The following is a 20,947-nucleotide window of genomic DNA, read 5'->3' on the forward strand; positions in this document are numbered from 1 at the left end:
CTTGCTCTGCCGCCCAGGCTGGAGTGCAGTGGCCAGCTCTCAGCTCACTGCAAGCTCCGCCTCCCAGGTTCACACCATTCTCCTGTCTCAGCCTCCCCAGTAGCTGGGACTACAGGCGCCCGCCTTGTCGCCCGGCTAGTTTTTTGTATTTTTTAGTAGAGACGGGGTTTCACCATATTAGCCAGGATGGTCTCGATCTCCTGACCTCGTGATCTGCCCGTCTTGGCCTCCCAAAGTGCTGGGATTACAGGCTTGAGCCACCGTGCCCGGCCAATTTCTGTATTTTTAGTAGAGACGGGGCGTGCCATGTTGCCCAGGCTGGTCTTGAACTCCTGGAGCTCAACTGATCTGCCCACCCCGGCCTCCCAAAGTGCTGGATTACAGGTGTGCACCACTGTGTCTGGCTTCAATCACCTCCTTTATTGCTTTCTTACACTCTAGGCCACTGTCTGCCAGGCCTAATCACCCCAGGGCTTGGTACCTGGCCCCTGACAACTAGAGACAGTCCCTCCACCTCAGAGCCCACTGAAATTATTCAAACCAGCCAATGTGAGGCCTACTTACCCTGCTGCCCACTTTGTTCCTTCTCAAGGAGACCACAAAAGGCTCTTGCCCATGTATTCCCCTGTCTCTGCCTCCTGACTGACCCCAGTGTTCTACATGTCACATCCCTCAGCCCCCATGGCATGGTGCATCCCCTTCTCTTGGGATCTGTGAATATAACCAACTGTTGTGTCAATGGCAGTCATCTCATGATCTGTTGGTCTTGCCATACCTAAATAATATGAAAACCTACATTTTAAAACAACAACGCAATATGCATGACATCGTAGACATTGTCTATTTTATTTTTAGTTTTGATAATTACAAGTGTTAAAAATCTTGTTTTACAAAGATATTTTGTTGCAAATGAAATGACAGCTTTCATATCTCATTTTTCAAGGCTTCTCTCAAGGAACACCAGAATTATCTAAGACTTTTAAAGTTCAACTCTAATTTTCTTTTCTTCGTTTTTGAGACGGAGTCTTGCTCTATCGCCCAGACTGGTGTGCTGTGGTATGATCTCGGCTCACTGCAACCTCCGCCTCCCGGGTTCAAGAAATTCTCCTATCTCAGCCTCCTGAATACCTGGGATCACATGCCTGGCTAATTTTTGTATTTTTAATAGAGATTTCTGTAATAATAGAAATTTTGTATTTTTAATAGAGATTTAATAGAGGGGTTTCACCATGCTGGCCAGGCTAGTCTCAAACCAATACAACTTATAGTAAAAAGGATATGACTGTGAATTCATGGTTCAGCTTTGATGCCATTATGACAGAAATAGTTGTTGAAAGAGTTTTAAGTGTCTCCATATGTACTTAGCTTTCTCTTCTTAAATAAATGGACAGAGAACTTTGTAGACATGGAATTACAGAGAAACAATGTATGTCTCTGAATGAGCAATATAGAACACAGGAGAAATAGGCTGATAATTGCTTAATAGCATTGATTACAAGAAGACTGTACCTATCAGGGGTCAAAAAACTTCAATAATTTTGAAGCAGTAGTGAGTGAAATGGTATTTCAAGGCATGTCTAACAGTTGAATTGGCTCTGAAAATATCTGTGATTTCTACTAGTGGAAAGTCATGGGTTTTGTTAAAACTACTGGGGTTTCTTGCCTACACTCATAATTAAGCAAAATGCTAAATTTTATTTTAAGGTTAGTGAAAACAAAGATATATTACTCCCCCATCCAAGGTTCTGGATCCAGTTTGGAAAACTGCTCTAGAGCTTAATTCTCAGCCACTGCCATACTCCCTTTTCCATGGTCAGGAACAAAGGTGGCCGTGAACTCTGAGCTTAGTTCTCATTGTTAGAAGTACCTAAGTATGGTAACCCCAAAGGTGATAGACCACAAGTCTATTCCCAACAAAGGATTACAATTAAAGGAAATGTAGGTATGTTCCCCAAATTGTGGCTTTTCTAATGGTTTCAGTGCATGCCAGAGAGTAATCATGCCAGGATGGACCTGAGCTGTTGCCAGCAAGGGGGGTGATGCCTGGCAGTGGTGTCAGGACATGCATGGCCCAGAGACCCACTGAGACCAGTAGAAACCTTGAACACTGAAGAGATGGTTTCTCCCTTCTTCCCCAGGTATGTAATTACAAATTAAAACTACAGCAAATTGTAAAATAAGTATAAGGTGGTCAGACAAAGTTCTTACTTTGCCTAGGCTGACAAATTTTATGCTTTGAGGGAATGTTTAATTATCTCACAAAAAAATAATTTTTGGATCCTTCTGCTTTATTACTGGTGTTAAAAATTAAAATGGAGACCAGGCTTGAAGAATTCCTGAGCAAACAAAGCAAACAAAGCAGTTAAGCCATGGAGGCAACGCTGACCATGCTTGATTTGAAAAGGTAAGTGAAACTTAGCTTGGGGTTATTTGTTTTGTAAATGTCTACCTTAAAGTAAAATGAAACTTAAGTTCAGCCAATCAGAAGCCACCAGAAATTTCCAGTAGGAAAGATCAAATAAGACAACTGTATAACTGTAACCAATCAAATATTTCCTTTGCTTTATGCTATAGTTTGAATGTGTTTCCCCAAGAACATTTGTAGGAAACTTAATCCCCAATGCAACAATGTCAAGAGGTGGAACCTTTGGGAGGTGATTAGACTAGGAGGGTTCCACCCTCATGAATGGATTAATGCTTGAGGTTGCAAGCTGGCTTGCTTGCCCTTCCACCCTCTGCCATGGGGTGATGCAGCAAGAAGGCCCTCGCCAGATGCTGGCACCTTGATACTGGATTTTCTAGTCTCCAGAACTGTGAGAAATAAATTTCTTTACTTTATAAATTAATTACTCAGTCTGTGGTATTCTGTGAAGCAACACAAAATTAAGACACTTTACCTTCATGTGCACCCTATAGAAGACTTCCTCTTGCATCCCCTTGGCAGAGCCCAAACCAGCTTTGATTTGGTGTTTCCTGATTCACAAATCACTGTTTGCTCAAATAAACTCTTTAAAAGTTTATTGTGCCTTAGTTTACCTTTAACACTGGTCAAATGCATACTTTGTCTGACTGTTGGATAATTCAGCACTGGTTAAAGTATTGTAAGTAAGGGAAATACATTTTCACCTTGGAGCCCAATTAAGCTCCCTTCCCAAAGGGGCAGATGACCCCAATGATGGCAGCTTGTTGTAACATGTGCTCCTGGATCAGCGATCTGTTGGGCTGCAAGGACAGGGAAGGTCAATAAAGGAAAAGCATACTTTACAGCAAGGTGTGATTCCTGGATAACAGAGACAACAGGCTGCCTGCATTGCCTAGTGAATATTGAAGGGAGAAAACTTTGTAAAAAATCAACTAATAAATGATACTTAAGTCAAACATTGAACAAATTGCATTAAAAAAGACCAAGAACAATCTGAAAATAATAATAAGGACTAGGAACCAAGAAACTAGTGCATTTGACATGAGCCCAGAATAGCTTCACAAACATGCCCCTGAAAAGTGGCAAAGAGGGGTTTCAGCAGAATTGGAGTAGCTTACATGGGAACAGGGGCGATTCCTTTAGATACTCTAGAAGTGAGGTTCCCACCAGTGCCTCAGGCAGAAAATACAGATACATACTCTAAAGCCAGCACTTCTCACACTTTCCTATGGCCATCCCCTTAAGGACAGAAAAGTAGAAAAGGACTTGTGGGAAGCTAGGGAAATAGTCCAAAGCAGCCTATTTTAAACTCCCTAAGCTCAAATTTTCTTTGAATTTGCATGCTTCATTTAAAAAATATGTGTGGATTTTACATTTCACTCCATTAATACATCTGCAATTGTCTCAGCATGAAAGTGTTTTTACAATTGTGTTAATATCACTACATAAAATCATTCCTGTAAGTTCTGATCTGTCCTGTGCACTTTGCCTAACTCAGCCTTTTACAGCATGTCTCTGGGGATATGTTTACCCACATTTGAGAAAAAACACCTTGAATTATGTATAATAAAATGAAGATATTAACATTTACAAAGTCTCAATAAATTATTTTGCTATTTTTTTGTAAAGAAAACTAAAGAACTTTTCTAGGATCTATGTATATATCATCTATCTTTCTCTTTCCCAATGGTGACAAAGAATCACTCCACAGATTGTTCACTAATTGCAAACAGAAAAGAACTGTTACCATAGGGAGACCTGGCACTCACCATGTTAACCAAGTGCTCAAACAGCATCCTTGACACATAAGGGAGTATTCCAATCTTATGGGGAAAAAAGCAGGGGAACTAAAGAGATATAATAACCAAACGCAAATGTATGATGGGATACTACTCTGGAAAAACACACCTATAAAAGACATTTATGGGATATGTGAAATTTGAATATAAACTGTAAATTAGAGGATATTATCAAATTACTATTAATTTTTAGATAAAAATGGTATTGTTTATGTATGAGACTGTCTGTATTTCTAGGATATTAATATATTAATATTTAAAGGTGAAGTGTCTTTTCTTTTTTCTTTTGTTTTTTTTTGAGATGAGTCTCACTCTGTCACCCGGGCTGGAGTTGAGTGGTGTGATCTTGGCTCACTGCAACTTCTGCCTCCTGGGTTCCAGTGATTCTCCTGCCTCAGCCTCCCAAGTAGCTGGGACTACAGGCGTGCGCCACTACGCCCAGCTAATTTTTGTATTTTTAGTAGAGACAAAGTTTCATCATGTTGGTTGGCCAGGATGGTCTTGATCTCTTTTCTTTTCTTTTCTTTTCTTTTTTTTTGAGACGGAGTCTTCCTCTGTCGCCCGGGCTGGAGTGCAGTGGCCGGATCTCAGCTCACTGCAAGCTCCGCCTCCCGGGTTTTACGCCATTCTCCTGCCTCAGCCTCCCGAGTAGCTGGGACTACAGGCGCCCACCACCTCGCCCCGCTAGGTTTTTTTGTTGTATTTTTAGTAGAGACGGGGTTTCACCGTGTTAGCCAGGATGGTCTCGATCTCCTGACCTCGTGATCTGCCCATCTCGGCCTCCCAAAGTGCTGGGATTACAGGCTTGAGCCACCGCGCCCGGCCTGTCTTGATCTCTTGACCTTGTGATCTGCCCACCTCAGCCTCCCAAAGTGCTGGGATTATAGGCGTGAGCCACTGCGCCCGGCAAGTGTCATGATTTCTACAAAGTACTTTCAAAAGGCTCAGCCAAACATAAACAGACAGACACATAGACACACACATACACATACGCACACACACGCATACGCACACACAGAGAGAGAGAGAGAGAGAGAGAGAGAGAGAGAGAAAGAAACAGAGAAAGAAAGAGAGAGACAGAGAGAGAAAGAGAAAGCAAATATGGTCAAATGTTAACAACCATTGAACCTGAGCAAAGGATATATGGGTCTTTATTGTATTTTCTTTCAGCTTTTATTAGAATAAAAAATTTGAAAGAAATTAATATCTAAAAGAGTTTTGTGATTCTACCAGGAAAGAAGGATATGGAAAAACTGCAAAATTCCATCTAGCTCATGGTCTTCAGAGCTAGATAAAAGACATTGTATTAAAGACTTGCAGAAATATGGACGCTGACCAAGCAGACTGGGTGGGGATGTGGTCCTCTGTAATGAGGCAAAAGTGAGAAATAGAGATGTAGACTATGTGGACTCTAAGGGCTACAGGACCACCCCATGAGAGTCACTCAAAGGAGGGCTCGGTATGTTCCATCAAGATCACCAGCAACATTCAGTCATCCTCCTGGCAAGGCATTGCCTGGAAAGGCATCTCTCAAATTGTTGGGTTGGCACAACTGTCTCCCTGGTGAATGTTATGGGCTGAATTGTGTCTCCCCCTCCAAATTTATATGCTGGAGCCCAAACTCCGAGTATCCCAGAATGGGACTTTATTTGGAGATAGGGTCTTTATTTATTTTTTATTTTTATTTATTCAGAGACAGAGTCTCACTCTGTTGACCAGACTGGAGTGCGGTAGTGCAATCTTGGGTCACTGCAACCTCTGCCTCCCGGGTTCAAGTGATCCTCCCACCTCAGCCTCCCAAGTAGCTGGGACTACAGGTACATGCCACCATACCTGGCTATTTTTGTGTTTTTAGTAGTAGATAGCAGGTTTTACTATGTTGGCCAGGCTGGTCTCGAACTTCTAACCTCAGGTGATCTGCCCATCTCAGCCTCCCAAAGCGCTGTAATTTCAGGTGTGAGCCATTATACCTGGCCTGGAGATAGGGCCTTTAAAGAGGTGACTGGTTTAAAATCAGGCCATTAGGGTGAGCCCTAATCCAACCTGACTGGTGTCCTTATAATAAGAAGAAATTTGGGGTGGGGGTGGTGGCTCGTGTCTGTAATCCCAACACTTTGGAGGCTGAGGTAGGAGGATTGTTTGAGGGCAGGAGTTTGAGACCTGCCTGGGCAACATAGCGAGACCCTATCTCTATAAAAAATACAAAAATTAGCTGGACATGGTTGTGTACACCTGAGGAACCTGAGCAGAAGGAGTTGCTTGAGCCCTGGAGGTTGAGGCTGCAGTGAGCTATGATCGCACCACCGGACTCCAGCCTGGGCAGCAGAACAAGGCCCCAACTCAAAAAAAAAGAAAAAAGAGGAAATTTGGACACAAAAATAGGCACTAGGGATGTACACACACAGAAGAAAGACCACTTGGGAACACAGTGAGAAGGCTGGTCTCTGCAAGCCAGGAAGAGAGGCCTCAGAAGAAACCAAACCAGCTGACTCCTTGGACTTTCCAGCCTTCAGAACTACGAGAAAATAAATTTCTGTTGTTTAAGCCACCCAGTTTGTGGTATTTTGTTATAGCAGTTCTTGCAAACTAACATGGTGGGTAATCATATTTCAACCTTGCGAAGATTTAGATTTAGGAGTAGAAATGTTTAAGAGGATATTACCTATGGTATTAATATTTTTGTATTAATGCAGAACCTATACATTACTTACTGTAAGTAGTTGTAATGTCTAAGAGAATTTGATCTGTTGAAACTAGAGATCAGTCTTGTGTTTCCTAAACACCAAAGGGAGTAAGTGATTTACATTCTAAGTCAGATTCTTACTAAGATCTCTTAAGAACTTAAAAATCACCATATTTATATGCTTGATCTACTAGATTTGTATGCATTATTTAGGTTCCCAGGAAAGTTTTGACATTAAATTGAATAATTATTGATATTAAGAAAATAGGCCGGGCGCGGTGGCTCAAGCCTGTAATCCCAGCACTTTGGGAGGCCGAGACGGGCGGATCACGAGGTCAGGAGATCGAGACCATCCTGGCTAACCCGGTGAAACCCTGTCTCTACTAAAAAATACAAAAACCTAGCTGGGCGAGGTGGTGGGCGCCTGTAGTCCCAGCTACTCAGGCTGAGGCAGGAGAATGGCGTGAACCCGGGAGGTGGAGCTTGCAGTGAGCTGAGATCCGGCCACTGCACTCCAGCCTGGGTGACAGAGCTAGACTCTGTCTCAAGAAAAAAAATAAAAATAAAAATAAATAAATTATGTTAAATTTATAAAAGCACCTTAAGAGGTTTTAAGGAGTTTATCTAATAGCATTTGTTAATGGAACCAAACAATATTTAGGCCCTTCAAGTGGTTTGAAAATTTGCTATATTTGTGAAAGAACAACAAGAATTCTAAGTTGAACTTCAATTTTAAGGTAAACCAAGTTTTTCTTTGAGATGGAGTCTTGGTCTGTCACCCAGGCTGCAGTGCAGTGGGGTGATCTTGGCTCACTGCAACCTCTGCCTCCCAGGTTCAAGCGGTTCTTCTGCCTCAGCCTCCTAAGTAGCTGGGATTACAGGCGCACGCCACCACACCCAGCTAATTTTTGTATTCTTAGTAGAGATGGGGGTTTCACCATGTTGGCCAGGCTGGTCTTGAACTCCTGACCTTGTGATCTGCCTGCCTCGGCCTCCCAAAGTGCTGGGATTGTAGGCTTGAGCCACCACGCCTGGCGGTAAACGAAGTTTTTAAGTTGTAAATTTAGTAAATTAAATATTAATTTTTAAAGCTAAGTAACCTCTGAATAACCTTTTTCTATGCCTAAAGCCAACCTCAAGGGCATCAAAAGACTCATCTACATTTATATTTGAACTCTGTAACTTCTGAATAATGTGCAAAGCATGCTCTCTGGGATTCGAGGGACCAGGTTAAGTTGAACTCAAAGGTTGAACATGTAGCCTTTTTGTTTTCTGTAACTACTCTCTTTTGTCCAGAAAGCCCCATTTCCTCTGATGGGGAGATAGGGTGATGAAGTGAAAGTAGATCACCAAACAGAAACTTTCCAAGTAAAGGTAGCCAGAGTCTACTTTGGGGTTAACCTAATCTCTTTTGGGGACATGCTCTGCATTTTAGGCATTTTCTTCTCTCCCCTTCCGTTAGCCAAGATGGCCTCTGGGAGAGGGAAAGTTTACGCACTCACCTGGCATTGGTGGGGTTGTGACTGGTTCACAGTGGGCTTTTGTTTGGCCCAGTGGGCTCTTGTTGGGCTCTGGTTGCAGTGTTTTGTCCCACTGAAACCAGGGCGTTGGTCTCTGATGTCATTGCCTCCTCTTGACCTCCAGTGGCATTGTTGCATTGACTCGGAACTCTGCAGACTGACTAGGCCTTTTGAACTTTCCAGTTTTATCCAAAGCACACAGGAGGCCCCTACAAAAGAACACTTTCCAGGAAACCTTTGTCTCAGGAAATCTTTCCAAGCTCTGCCTCTGAACTCCTCTCTCTGTCCTGTCCTCTACTCCAGACTTTTCCCTTGGGATTAACTTCTTGTCTCCTTGGACTAGGTCCTTTGTATCAGACAGAAAGCTGCCCTTGTGTGGGTGGGGGCTTAAGTCTCTCTTTGGTTCCACCCTATGATCCTGGGGCAGCCCTTCTCATTCTCAAGCCGAGTCCTGGATCCCGAGACCCTAGACTGGACCTGTACCCCATCCTCATAATTTGAGTAGGTGAAGCAAATATGATCAAATCTGGCAAGGCATGGTGGCTTATGCCTGTAATCCCAGCACTTTGAGAGGCTGAGGTGGGAGAACTGCTTGAGCCCAGGAGTCTGAGACCAGCCTAGGCAACATAGTGAGACCCTGTCTCTACAAATAAACAAACAACCCAATCTGTGAATGCCAAGATTGCTTAAGAATTCACAAACAGTATTTGAAAAAGATGTAGTAAGAACTGTTAGGAACATAAAAGTTATAGGATACTAATTCCTTAAAAATAAAAATGCAAAATTTCTTCCTAATTCACTTTTTTCTAACATTTAGGTTGGAGATAATTGGAAGAAAGGTTTACATATAGATTAGCGTCACTATTAGCCAAATAGTGCCTTTGTAAAAATTACAGAGAGGCCCTTTTCTCTGGTGGTGGGGGGTGGCATACAATCCTAAGCAGGACTCACAGCTTGGCAAGGCAGGAGGAGCACAGACTGGATTTCAGTTCCTACTCACCCCTCAGGTGGTTGCTTTTTGGTAATAAACATCCTGCCCAATCATACGAAGTGGCCTGATAGAGATGATATTTATTAACTACGTGACCTTGGGCAAACATCTCCATCCTTAGAACTTTAGATGCCTCATATAACAAGTGAGAGGGGCTGACCTCTTAGGTCCTTTTTCTCTACAAATACTATGCTCCATGGCATCAGTAATTTTTTTTTTTCCTAACTAAATGAGAGTCTTCACAGAAAGTGGAGGAAGTAAGTACCAAATGCTGGCCACAAGAAGGAACTAGTCTGAGAAGTAGAAGTGACAGAAACCCATGGGCAAAAGTGATCAGGTTATTCTAGAGTTCATGATAGGGAGAGTTGGCCATCATTAGATATATATCCGAGACTTTGGTAAGACACATCTACAAATTTTTCCTAAATAATAAGATTCCCTGGACAGAGACTCCCAAAGAGAAGATGTCAAGTGCTTGGGAGAAATGCTGCAAAATGAAATCTGTGTCTTTCAAACAGGATGATGTGGAACACGAAGAAAAGGGGGAGAGTTATTTAAAGAGAGACATACTTGGCCAGGCGTACTGGTTCAGGGCACTTTGGGAGGCTGAGACAGGTGGATCACTTGAGGCCAGGAGTTCGAGACCAGCCTGGTCAATATGGTGAAACCCCATCTCTACAAAAAAAAGAAAAAACAAAAAAGATGGATGTTAATGCTCTGAGATGACAGACTTTTGGAACTGTGGATATAAAGCCCACAGACCTTAACATTAGTGTGTTCAGCCTCATGACATTTCATTAGCTTATGGCTTCTGCTCCAGAAACTCCCACCATTTCCCCATTGACAAGGGAGAGAAAGAGGGCAGTAAGAGATTATTTAAAAATAGTTGTGAAACTACCAAGGTCTGTGGTTGAGGGTTGGTTTTCTTTTCTTTTCTTTTCTTATTTCTTTTTTGTTGAGATGGAGTCTCGCTCTGTCGCCCAGGCTGGAGTGCAGTGGCATGATCTCGGCTCACTGCAAGCTCCGCCTCCCAGGTTCACACCATTCTCCTGCCTCAGCCTCCCGAGTAGCTGGGGCTACAGGTGCCTGCCACCACTCCCGGCTAATTTTTTGTATTTTTAGTAGAGATGAGATTTCACCATGTTAGCCAGGATGGTCTCGATCTCCTGACCTCGTGATCTGCCCATCTCGGCCTCCCAAAGTGCTAGGATTACAGGCCTGAGCCACAGCGCCCGGCTGAGGGTTGGTTTTCTAACCAACCTTTGTCTAGTCTAGTCTAACCTTTGACTGCAGACATCATATAAGGAACATGGTTGCCTCAGATCCAGAAGATATCAGGAAGGGCTGATTTGTTCCACACTATTTGACCAAACGGATTGCAACAAGATGTGGACATGTTTTGCTGTGAGTTTGTCCCAAAACATTGGAAAGAAACCCCACATCCTGTCACCCTCCCTGAGGGCAAGGACACTCAGAGTTGAGAAATCTGAGGTTTAACCTGTGCTGGGGATGATGACTGATACAACAAAGGATGTAGGACCTCACCTAATGGATTTCAAAGATTGCTGATGTAAGATACACCAAGAACGAATGTTGATGTCCTGGTAGTAGAACAGGGGACCCCTTGTGGGTCCTGTCTTTGATCTCGGGAACACAAATCTTACATCATATTTATGACTGTGAAGGGAAAAGAAATCTTCAATGATGAGGTCTGGAAATTCTGAATATTCTATGCACAGTATTAGAATTTCACAAGAGAGGACTTTGCTCAGCAGAGAAAAATGAAGAGGTACTAAGTGGTAATTCACAGAATTGTCATTCCCATGCTCTTAACTCTCAAGTCTGTTTTGAGATCAGGAAACATGGAGTCTTTATTCTCACTGTGTCCCCTGATTTGAAGACTGTGATTAATTAAGGTGTCATTCATGACATGGTAAGCCATCTTGAGATATTTGAATATCCTGCCATCATGGGAACCCAGACCTACCTCTGGACTAATTATTGGGAGGGGACTGTGGGAAAGAATAATGACTGGAAAATAGAAATCTTTAAGATGTTCTTGAGTAGAACAAACTTCTCCAATAAAGATGTCCATGTGTTTGTATTTGGCATGGATAATACCACATATTCTATAACTCCAATTCTTTAGTATTAGCTCTTTGTGAAAACCTTCTTAGAAACAAGATGTGGATTTCACTAGATTGTGTTTGGGGGCTATAATTTTATGATCCTATGAAAGATTGTCCCCTACTTTGTTTGCCACTTCTGCCAATAAGACCTCTATGTCCTGTCTGCTCTCTTGTTCCCCCAAATAAAGCTGGGATTTCTGTACCATTAACTATCTGCCCAGCATACAAACCTTTAAGTAAGAAAGAAAGCTTCCTCTTAACCTTCATCCAAAAAACAAACAAACAAACACACAAACAAAAGAAAATCTGAACTAAGAATAGAGAGCTTTGGTACTTCTTAAGTACAATGACTAATAAAATATAAACATACTTGCTGTCTTCAGGGGGTTTATAATTAAAATCATAACATATATTGACATTGTTTATCAGGTTAAAGACTATACTAATTGGCAGGAATAGAATATTCTTTCCTTTTTTTCAAAATTATAAGTACTCAAAAATTTAAGCAATCTCTATGTTCTACTTACTACTTCTAATGAAGACCTGACAATTCTACATTAATTCAATAGTAATTTTAAGCATTAGATATGTTGATTTGTAATTAAGAGAGACTGAGATCAAGCATTTATGTTGGTGTCTACATTACTAGAAATGATGCAAAAACAGGGCTTTAATAAAATGAAGAAACTATTTTTTTTGTTTATATGCACCTAACACAAACTGAGATCAATATGTGCAACCTACATCTCTGCCAAATTTATCCTCCTTCCAGCCCTACTTTGGAGAGGGGTAATCATCTAAAATTAAACTATTTGCAGACAATTTTCTTGGAAATGTAATACTAATGGAGGCAATTATTTTCTTTAGGCTATAGAAAACAAATTTTATTTTTTTTTATTTAAAAAAATAATAGAGTGGCAGGGTCTTGCTGTGTCGCCCAGGGCTTGAATTCCTGGGTTCAAGTGATCCTCCCACTTTGGTCTCCCAAAGTGCTGAGATTACAGGCATTACTGGCCTAGAAAAATTCTGAAGAAGTACGATAAGACAAACTCCTTGCCAGCAACCAAATTTTAGAAAATATAGTTTTTACTCTCAAGTAACTTGGGATGGCAGAAACAAACTGTCTTACTGTCTATTCTTGAAATATACACTAAGAAACCTATATTCATAAGAAGAAGTCTTTTAAAAGGGATAACATTTCATAGAAACTTTATTATTGACTTACATTTAACATATGAGCTGTAGCATTTTTCCAGAATTTTATATTCATCTTTATTTTCCTGAGTTTTTTGGTTTTGGTTTTGGTTTTGTTTTGTTTTAGTTTTTGGTTTGTTTTTTGTTTTTTTGTTTTTTTGTTTTTTTGTTTTTTTTTTTTGAGACAGGGTCTCACTCTGTCACCCAGGTTAGAGTGCAGTGGCTCACTGTACCCTCGATCTCCCAGGCACAAGCAATACTCAGCCTCTTGAGTAGCTGGGACTACAGGCACATGCCACCATTCCTAGCTAATTTTTGTATTTTTAGTAAATATAGGATTTTGCCATGTTGCTCAGACTGGTCTCAAATTTCTGAGCTCAAACAGTCCTCCTGCCTTGGCCTCCCAAAATGCTGGGATTGCAGGCGTAAGCCACCACGCCCAGCCTATTTTTTATTTTCTTGAGTATTAAAGGCATTCCATGACTATTAAAGTCAACTAGTTTAAGTTTAATGAAGACCTGATTAAGGTTAAATATTCACCAAAATAAAAACAATTATTATTACCAAAATAACACCAATCTTTAAAAATCATTCCAAAAAATTAAAGTATCCACGTAGCATCCCTGCAGGGACTATATTCAGCATGAGAGATGAAGTAGGGAATTTGTCACAGAACATTCAGCAGACAAACTTAAAGAGGGAATTTTAAACTAGCTTTCAGAACCTAGGCTCAGAGGCAGTACTCAAGTGAGGTCCTGCTGCAGATGACAACTGCAAAAGAAAATGAACATTGATTTTCTCCAAGTTAGACTCATTTATTTAGCTGTTACTCATAAAGTAGAAGCCAGGTAAGCAGTAGTGTTGACTTATACATAATTTGCAAAGAGTTGATAAATTCGGACAACAGTAGTGGGACTGCTTTATAGTTTCAAAAGCTTCTTAACATCTTCTCTGTTTTGAGTTCATCATCTTCTCTAAGATGAATTATCTTCAGATCAAATGATATAAGCCAATCTGCAATGGAACAAGCTGGAGGAGATTTAGATTCACTAAGAAGTTCTCTAGAGAAAAGTGTTAGTTTGTTTAAAAGAAATACTTTAAACTGAGGGAATTCATCACAACTAGACCAGTCTTACAAGAAATGTTTGAGAGTCCTTCATCTAGAAGTGGAAGTGTCAGGCCTCTGAGCCCAAGCTAAGCCATCATCTCCCCTGTGACCTGCACATATACATCCAGATGGCCTGAAGCAACTGAAGATCCACAAAACAAGTGAAAATGCCGGGTTCCTACCTTAACTGATAACATTCCACCATTGTGATTTGTGCCTGCCCCACCTTAACTGAGCGATTAACCTTGTGAAATTCTTTCTCCTGGCTCAGAACCTCCCCTACTGAGCATCTTGTGACCCCCACCCCTGCCCATAAGAGAAAAACCCCCTTTGACTATAATTTTCCATTACTCACCCAAATCCTATAAAACAGCCCTACCCCTATTTCCCTTTGCTGACTCTCTTTTTGGACTCAGCCCGCCTGCACCCAGGTGAAATAAACAGCTTTGTTGCTCACACAAAGCCTGTTTGGTGGTCTCTTCACATGGATGCACATGACGGAAAGGATGATGTCTACCATCAAGAAAACACACAAGAGTGTAAAATTCACTGGCATAGCAGATACACAAATGAGAACGAGAAAGGAATCAAATCTTACCACTACAGAAAACTACCAAACCTCAATGATAAATAATGAAAGAGGAAAAAGATCAATGAAACAAAAACTTGGTTTTTTGCAAAGAAAAACAAAACTGATAAACTGCTAGCTAGATTAACCAAGAAAAGAAGAGATAAGATCCAAATAAACATAATCAGAAATGAAAAAGGAGACATGACAACAGATACCACAGAAATGCAAAAGGTCATCAGAGAGAATTATGAACAACTATATGCTCAAAAACTAGGAAACCTAGAGGGAATTGATTAAATACCAGAAAACATACTACCTCCTAAGATTGAACCAGGAGGAAACAGAAAACCTGAGCATGAAGGGGTGGCCTGCCCCTTCACACCTGTGGGCGTTTCTCATTAGGTGGAACGAGAGACTTGAGAAAAGAAATGAGACACAGAGACAAAGTATAGAAAAGAAAAGTGGGCCCAGGGGACCGGCGCTCGGCATACAGAGGACCCACGCCGGCACCGGTCTCTGAGTTCCCTTAGTATTTATTGATCATTATCTTTACCATCTTTGAAAAGGGAAGTGGCAGGATAATAGGATCATCGTAGGGAGAAGGTCAGCAGTAAGACATATGAATAAAGATCTCTGTGACATAAGTTTAAGGAAAAGTGCTGTGCCTTGATATGCATATATAAACATCTCCATAAATCTTTTAGTGCAGAAAGAGCAGCATTGCCACTGGCACGTCCCACCTTCAGCCCTAAGGCAGTTTTCTCCTTTCTCAGCAAACAGAACATACAATCGAGTTTTACACCAGATATTCCATTGCCCAGGGACCGGCAGGAGACAGATGCTTTTCTCTATCTCAACTGCCAAGANGATCTCTGTGACATAAGTTTAAGGAAAAGTGCTGTGCCTTGATATGCATATATAAACATCTCCATAAATCTTTTTAGTGCAGAAAGAGCAGCATTGCCACTGGCACGTCCCACCTTCAGCCCTAAGGCAGTTTTCTCCTTTCTCAGCAAACAGAACATACAATCGAGTTTTACACCAGATATTCCATTGCCCAGGGACCGGCAGGAGACAGATGCTTTTCTCTATCTCAACTGCCAAGAGGCCTTCTTTCCTCTTATACTAGTCCTCCTCAGCAGAGACCCTTCACGGGTGTCAGGCTGGGGACCATCAGTTCTTTCCCTTCCCACGAGGCCATATTTCAGACTATCACATGGGGAGAAACCTTGGACAATACCTAGCTTTCATAGGCAGAGGTTCCTGTGACCTTTGGCAGTGCACATGTCCCTGGGTAATTGAGATTAAGAGAATGGTGATGACTTTTCACAAGCATACTGCCTTCAGGCACTTGTTTAACAAAGCACACCCTGCACAGCCCAAAATCCGTTAAACCTTGAGTCACCACAGCACATGTCTCTTGCAAGGACAAGGTTGGGGGTACGGTCACAGATTAACAGCATCTCAAATACAGAACAAAATGGAGTCTACTTCTTTCTATACAGACACAGTAACAGTCTGATATCTTTCTTTTCCCCACAGAACAGACCAATAATGAGATTACATCAGTAATAAAAAGTCTCCCCACAAAGAAAGGCCCAGAACTGGATCACTTTACTGCTGAATTCTATCAAGCTTATAAAGAACACCAATTCTTCTCAAATCATTCCAAAAAATTAAAGAAGACGGAGATCTTTCTAATTCATTCTGTAAGGCCAGCATTATCTGATACTAAAACCAGACAAGGACACACACAAAAAAGAAATCTATGAGAGAAAAATATCTCTCAGGAACATAGATGTAAAAATCCTCATCAAAATACTAGCAAACTAAATCCAACAACACATCAAAAATATAATACACTATGATAAAGTGGGATTTATCCCAGGAATGCAAAAAATGGTTCAACATATGCAAATCAATAAATGTGATACATTAACCAAAGGAAGGACAAAAACCATATGATTATCTCAATAAACACAGAAAAAGCATTTGATAAGATTTAACATCCTTCATGATAAAAACTCTCAACAAATTAGGCATAAAAGAAACATACCTCAAAATAACAAAGGCCATATATGACAAACTCACAGCTAACATCATACCACCTGGGGAAAAGCTGAAAGCCTTTCCTCCAAGAACTGGAATAAGACAATGATGCCCACCTTTACTATTCTTATTCAACATTGTGCTGGAAGTCTTAGCCTGATCGATTAGGAAAGAGGAAGAAATAAAGGCATAATCCAAGTTGGAAAAGAAGTGAAAGTGTCCCTCTTTACAGATGACATGATCTTATACCTAGAAAAACCTAAAGACTCTACCAAAAAACTCTTACAAATGATCAATAAATCCAGTAAAGTTGAAGGATACAAAACCAATATACAAAAATCAGTAGTGTTTCCATACAACAAAGATGAACTAACTAAAAAGAAATTAAGAAAGCAATCCCGCATTTCCACCCACTTCCCCACCCGGTGCCACTCTGGCTACCCTGCACTCACTCTGAGCTCCAGGCTCCTGCTAAGTTAGTGCCCCCATGGTCTCCCTTTAGCCGCTATCATGATTATCTACCCTGGCGTCATCAGTCACAATAGTTCTCCAACATGTATAAGATTTGGGAGATTGTAGTCAGGCTTGCCTGGAGGTGGAGGGAAAGATGGTAAGTAGGACAGAAGGTAACACTCATGACTTGTTCACTGGTGGAAATGCCTCTGCTGAAGGCCCCCTAGAGCAAAGGTACCTAAAGCACAGTAATCACTGGTGTTGATATTGTCAGGAACCTCACTTAGAGGAAACCAGCTTCACAAAAGAAGCCTACAAGAAGTACATCAAAGATTACATGAAATCAATCAAAGGCAAATTTGGAGAATAGAGACCAGAAAGAGTAAAACGTTCTGTGACAGAGGCTACAGAACCAATCAAGCACACCCTTGCTAATTTCAAAAACTCCAGTTCTTTATTGGTGAAAACATGAATCCAGATGGCATGGTTGCCCTACTGAGCTACCATGAGAATGGTATGACTTCATATATGATTTTCTTTAAGGATGATTTAGAAATGGAAAAAATGGTAACAAAGTTGACAATTTCTTTGGATCTATCACCTGTCATCATAACTGGCTGCTGCTTGTCATCCATACAACACCAGTACTTAAGATGGATGGGACTGATATAATCTTGAGCTCTTCATTTATTTTGACTATGATTTATTTGGAGTGAAGGCAGTTTTTAAGAAAACTATGTCAGGTTGTCTAAAAATAAAATGTATTTAAACTAAAAAAAAAAGAAAAGCAATTCCATTTATAATAGCCAAAGAAAGAAAGAAATAACATACCTAGGAATAAATTTAACTAAGGAGGTGAAAGACTTCTACAAGGAAAACTGTAAAATACTGATGAAATTGAAGAGAACACAAAAACGGAACAACATACCATGCTCATGGATCAGTAGAATTAATATTGCTAAAATGACCATACTACCAAAGCAATCTACAGATTCAATGCAATTCCTATTGAAATACCACTGACACTCTTTTCAGAAATAGAAAAAAAAAATCCCTAAAATTGATATGGCACCACAAAAGACTCTGAATAGCCAAAGCAATACTGAACAAAAGCCAAGCTGGAGGCATCACACTACCTGACTTCAAAACGCACTACAAAGCTATGGCAGCCAAAACAACATGCTATTGGTATACACATAGACATATAGAGCAATGGATCAGAATAGAGAACCAGAAATACATTCCATGTACTTACAGCAAACTGATTTTGACAAAGGCACCAAGGACATGCACTGGGAAAGGAACACCCTCTTCGATAAATGATACTGAGAAAACTGGATAGTCATATGCATAAGAATGAAACTAGATTCCTATCTCTCACTACTTACAAAAATCAACTCAAAATGCAATAAAGACTTAAGCATAAGACCTGAAACACAAAACTACTAGAACAAAACATAGGAAGAATGCTTTGGGACATTGGCCTAGGGAAAGATTTTATGGCTAAGACTTTAAAAACACAGGGAACAAAAACAAAAAATAGACAAATGAGACTATATTAAACTAAAAAGCTTCTGCACTGCAAATGAAACAATCAACAGAGTGAAAAGACAGAGTGAAGAGACAACCTGTAGAATGGGAGAAAATAAATGAGAACTATTCATATGACAAGGGACTAATATCCAGAATATATAAGGATATCAAACAACTCAATAGTAAAAACAAAATAAAACAAAAATACCCTCAAATAATCCTGTTAAAAAGTGGGCATATGATCTGAATGGACATTTCTCAAAAGGAGACATCCAAACTGGGCACAGTGGCTCACATCTATAATCCCAGCACTTTGGGAGGCCAAGGCAGGAGGACTGCTTGGGCCCAGGAGTTCAAGACCAGCCTGGGCAACAGAGTAAGACCCTGTCTCTATTAAAAAAAAAAAAAAAAGGCATGGTGGCATGTGCCTGTGGTCCCAGCTGTTTGGGAGGATGAGGTGGGAAGATCATTTGAGGTGGTACATGCTTATGGTCCCAGCTACTTAGGAGGCTAACCCTGGGAGATCAAGCCTGCAGTGAGCCGTGATGATGCCACTGCACTCCAGCCTGGGTGACAGAGTGAGACCCTGTCTCAAAAAAAAAGAAGACATACAAATGGCCAACAGGTATTTGAAAAAAAAAGTTGAACATCACTAATCATCAGGGAAATGCAAATCAAAGCCATGAGATAACATCTCACTCCAATTAGAATGGCTATTATAAAAAACAAACAAAAAAATGCTGGTGAGGATGTGGAGAAAAGGAAACTCACACACTGTTGGTGAGAAGATAATATGTTACAGCCATTATGTAAAACAGTATGGCGGTTTCTCAAAAAACTAAAACTGGAACTACTATTCGATGCAGCAATCCGAATACCGGGTATCCAAAGGAAAGGAAATCAGTATATACAAGGGATATCTGTACCCTTGTTTTTTTGCATCATTATTCACAATAGCCAAGATATGGAATCAACCTCACTATCCATCAATGGATAAATGGATAAGGAAAATGTGGTGTATATATATATATATATGCAATGAAATACTATTTGATCATTAAAAAAAAAAAAAATCCCATCATCCACAGCAAAATGAATAGAACTGAAGGTCATTATGTTAAATAAAATATGCCAAACACAGAAAGACAAATATCACATGTTCTCATTCATATGTGGGAATAAAAATGGTGATCTCATGAAGGTAGAGAGTAGAATGACAGTTACTGAAGGCTGGGGAGGGTAGTGGGTAGGGAGATGAAGAGAAGTTGGTTAATGGGTACAAACATACAGCTAGACAGAAGGAATAAGTTCTAGTATTTGACAGCAGAGTAAAGTTACTATAGTTAACAACAATTTATCGTATATTTCAAAATATCTAGAAGAGAATATTTGAAATATTCCCAACACAAAGAAATGATAAATGTTTGAAGTGATGGATATCCTAATACTCTGATTTGATCGTTGTACGTTGTATGCATGTATCAAAATATCACTTATTTGTATAATTATTATGTATCAATGACAACATTCCTGAAATCCTAAAAAAAAAGTCCTTTAAAGAACCAGTGAGGGTAAAGGATAAGACCAAGGTCCAGCTCAAGCAACAGAAGATAGTTACAGAATTATTGTGCACATTCTGGAGAAAAAGCCATGTTGTTCCTAAGAGGGAAAAGAGATGGAAAAGGAGGGAAGAGAAAAAGTTGGATAAGAAGAAGAGAAGCAAGCAAGAGGATAGAATGCAGGGCCAGTATGGTGGCTATGGTCTGAATGTGTGCCTCAAAATCATACGTTGAAACTTAGTCACCAATATATAATATCAAGGGGTGTGTTCTTCAGGAAGTGATTAAGTCATGAGGGCTCCTTGCTTGTGAATGGGATTTATGCCTTATAAAAAAGGCTTCACACAGTATTTGCCCTTTTTGCCCTTCTGCCTTCCACCATGTGAAGACACAGTATTCAAGGCTCCATCTTGGAAGCTGAGACTGAACCCTCATTAGACACAGAACCTGCTGGTGCTTTGATCTTGGACTTCTCAGTTTCCAGAGCTGTCAGTATTGAATGTATGTTGTTATAAATTACCCAGTCTCAGGTGTTTTGTTAGCAGCAGGAACAGACTAAGACACCAGCCCCTACTATTTATGAGTTTTGGCCTGTTCATACTGGCTCACGAGAGCCAATTGGGTCAATTCCATGTTCAATGACATCACGTGGATAGTGCGAAATCACCGGTGGGTATTTATATCGTGTAAACTGGCACATGCTATAAATCAGGGGTCACCAATGCCATCTTTCCTCTGGGAGCTTGTTTCCCTCAACTCCTCTAGGTCTAGGGCAATAAGCCAACATAACATTGGTCTGAATATTTATTTATTTATTTTGAGACAGAGTCTTGCTTTGTCACCCAGGTTGGAATGCAGTGGCGCGATCTTGGCTCACTACGACCTCTGCCTCCTGGGTTCAAGTGATTCTCCTACCTCAGCCTCCCGAGTAGCTGA

General features: G+C 40.6%; 1 pseudogene; it reads left to right on the top strand.

Annotated features, from left to right (window-relative positions):
- The first annotated feature begins 16,976 nt into the window (after window positions 1-16,976).
- LOC108531144 (translationally-controlled tumor protein pseudogene) lies at window positions 16,977-17,591 on the top strand (annotated as a pseudogene).
- Window positions 17,592-20,947: the final 3,356 nt, after the last annotated feature.

Source organism: Rhinopithecus bieti, unplaced genomic scaffold, assembly GCF_001698545.2.
Source record: "Rhinopithecus bieti isolate Rb0 unplaced genomic scaffold, ASM169854v2 scaffold_9234, whole genome shotgun sequence".
NCBI lineage: Eukaryota > Metazoa > Chordata > Mammalia > Primates > Cercopithecidae > Rhinopithecus > Rhinopithecus bieti.